This window comes from Marmota monax, unplaced genomic scaffold (assembly GCF_021218885.2).
Source record: "Marmota monax isolate L192 unplaced genomic scaffold, Marmota_monax_Labrador192_F-V1.1 WCK01_AAM20220418_F8-fsc00847, whole genome shotgun sequence".
Lineage (NCBI taxonomy): Eukaryota > Metazoa > Chordata > Mammalia > Rodentia > Sciuridae > Marmota > Marmota monax.
In genome coordinates this window covers 136,856-139,887 of record NW_026693778.1, presented here as the reverse complement: position 1 = coordinate 139,887, position 3,032 = coordinate 136,856, and positions in this window count along the sequence as shown.

The following is a 3,032-nucleotide window of genomic DNA, read 5'->3' as shown; positions in this document are numbered from 1 at the left end:
CCCAGGCTGGGAGACCCTGTTTGGCCTGAGGGCTGAAGAGTCCCTGCTGAGGACGCCACCCTGGAGACTGGGAGCAAGGTGGAGAGCTCCTCCTGGCCAACACCTGGCTTTTGGCCTTTGGTGCGGCCCTGCAGGCAGGCTTGTGCTCAAAACCTGGGACCCCAAGAACACTGTTAGGGGATCTCAACTCCCAGGGCACCCTGGACCCAGATCCATCCCGCCAGACCCACCATTTTCTGGCCTTTCGGCCCATGGGGCTGCGCTCCTGTGCATGACCCCAACCTGCCCGGGATTGCGGAGGTCCCTGGCACCAGTGGATGTGGGGCCAATTTCCAAGGCCTGTGGGGATCTCTTGGGACGTGCCACCGGGCGCTATCTGGGCCCCAGGGAAGAACCCTGTGGGACCCTTGGATCCAGAGCAACGCCCACCTGGGCAGGAGCGGGGCAGATTTGGCAGAGGACATCACCCCACCATCATGGAGGACCTGCTGAGACCCGTGAAAAGGGCACCACTGTCCCACCCTGACCCAGGTAAGGGAGACTTGGGGCTGAGGGCATCTCCCCAAAAGGGGCCCAGGACTCTGAGCCCTGTGGGTGAGCGCCCCTGGCCCACAGGCACTCACTCTCCAGGGTTGCTGCGGGTGAGCTCCCTCAGCCCCCCAGTGCTCAGGCTGCTGGGGGTTCTGGGGGTGAGCGCCCTGCACCCAGAAGTGCTCTGGGCGGTCCTGAGTTTGGAGGGGAGCCACCCTGGCCCTCGGGGGACTCAGGCTTCCTTAGTTCCTGGGGATGAGCACCCCTCCCTTGGGCAGTGCTGGGCCTGGCCTGCTGGCTGTGGGTGAGCGCCCCAGGTGGTCTGCAGTCCCCAGGGCGCTCTGGGCCCTGCTGGTGAGCGCCCCTCGCCCTGCAGTGCTCAGTGTGCTCTGGGGTGCTTCTGGTGCACGCGTGGCAGCCCCTGCCCCAACTCCCTGGGGTCCCAGCCCTGTTCCCTGTTCCCTTTCCCCAGGCTCCAGCAGACTTCCTTGTCCTCCGGGGCCTGTGGGTGAGCGCCCCTTGCCCGCAGGTCCTTGGTGTGCCCGGGCCTCTGGGGTTAGCCCCCCTGGCGCGCCAGGGACCAGTGACCTCTGGGGCCCCTCGGGTGAGTGCCCCTTGCCCGTGGGTCCCTGGTGTCCTCTGTGTCCCCAGGCTGAGCGCCCCTGGCCCTCAGTCCACTCTGGGTCCTGAGGGGTGAGCGCCCCTCGCCCAGCAGTGCCCAGTGGGTCTCCTCTGGGGCCCGTGGTTGGTGCCCCTCGCCTGCCAGGGCTCAGTGTCCTCTGGGCCTGTCGGGGAGTTCCCCTTGCCCACCAGGGCCCAGTCTCCTCTGAGCCCGGAGGCCACCTGGCGCCTGGGGAGCGAACTGTGTGGCTGGGGTCTTGGTCTCCCAGGCTGGGACACCCTCTTTGGCCTGAGGGCTGAAGAGTCCCTGCGGAGGACACCACCCTGGAGACTTGGAGCAAGGTGGAGAGCTCCTCCTGGCAAACACCTGGCTTTTGGCTTTTGGTGCTGCCCTGCAGGCAGGCTTATGTTCACAACTTGGGAGCCCAAGACCACTCACTGTTAGGGCATCTCAACTCCAAGGGCAAGCACACCCAAGGATTTGGATCCATCCCACCAGACACACCATTTTCTGGCCTTTCTGCCCCTGGGGCTGTGCTCCTGTGCAAGCCTGGCAAGCACCCTGGATTGCGGAGGTCCCTGGGACCAGTGGATGCAGGGCCAATTTCCCAGGGTGTGAGCATCTCCATGGGGACCCTGGACTGCAGGCAAGGGCCACCAGGCGCTCTCTTGGCCCCAGGGAAGAACCCTGTGGGACCTCTGGATCAGGAGCAATGCCCTCCTCCTAGGCAGGATGGAGGGACATTCCGTAAAGGACATCTCCCCTGCATCTTGGAGGTACTGCTGAGACCAGTGAAAGGGCACCACTGTCCCACCCTGACCCAGGTAACGGGGGACTCGGGGCTGAATGATCCTCTGTAAAAGGTGCCCGGGACTCTGAGCCCTGTGGGCAAGCACCCCTCTCCCACCAGCACTCACTCTCCAGGGTTGCTGTGGGTGACCTCCCTCAGCCCCCCAGCGCTCAGGCTGCTGTGGGTCCTGTGGGTGAGCGCCCCTCACCCGGCAGTGCTCAGGCAGACCTGAGTGGGTTTTGGGGAGCAGCCCTGGCCCGACGGGGCTCAGGATTCCCTAGATGCTGGGGGTGAGCGCCCCTCCCTTAAGCAGTGCTGGGCCTGGCCTGGTGGCTGTGGGGGAGCGCCCCCAGGCGGCCTCAGGTGCCCAGTGTGCTCTGGGCCCTGCTGGTGAGCGCCCCTGGGCCTGCAGTGCTCAGTGTGCTCTTGGGGGTGCTGCGGGTGCGAGGTCCCCACCCCCGGTCCCAGCCCTGTTCCCTCTCCCCAAGATCCTGCTTGGGAGGGCTCCTGGGACACTAGCATTGCTGCGTCACTGCGGCCTTTGGGTGAGCGCCCCTCGCCCCTCAGTGCCCAGTGTCCTCAGGGTCCTGCAGGCAGGCAAGCGCCTGTCTTGCGGGGGTAGGGGTGGGGGTGGGGGCCCAGGAGGCTTCCCTGTTGTCCTCCAAGGCCTGCGGGTGAGCGCCCCTTGCCCGCGGGTCCTCCGTGCGCCCGGGCCTCCTGGCTGAGCCCCCCAGGTGCCCTAAGGACCAGTGAGCTCTGGGGCCCGCAGGTGAGCGCCCCTCGCCCGCAGGTCCCCGGGGTCCCCCCGTGTCCTGAGGCTGAGCGCCCCCGCCTCAGTCCCCTCTGTGTCCTGTGGGTGAGCGCCCCTCGCCCAGCAGTGCTCAGGGTGTCTCCTCCGGGGCCTGCAGGGGTGGTGCCCCTCCCTCCCCAGTGCTCAGTCTGCCCTGGGCCCAGTGGGTGAGCGCCCCTCGCCTGCCAGGGCCCAGTCTCCTCTGAACCCCAATGCCCCCTGGTGCCTGGGGAGCGAACTGTGTGGGTGGTGGGTTCTCTCCCTCCCAGGCTGGGACACCCTCTTTGGCCTGAGGATTG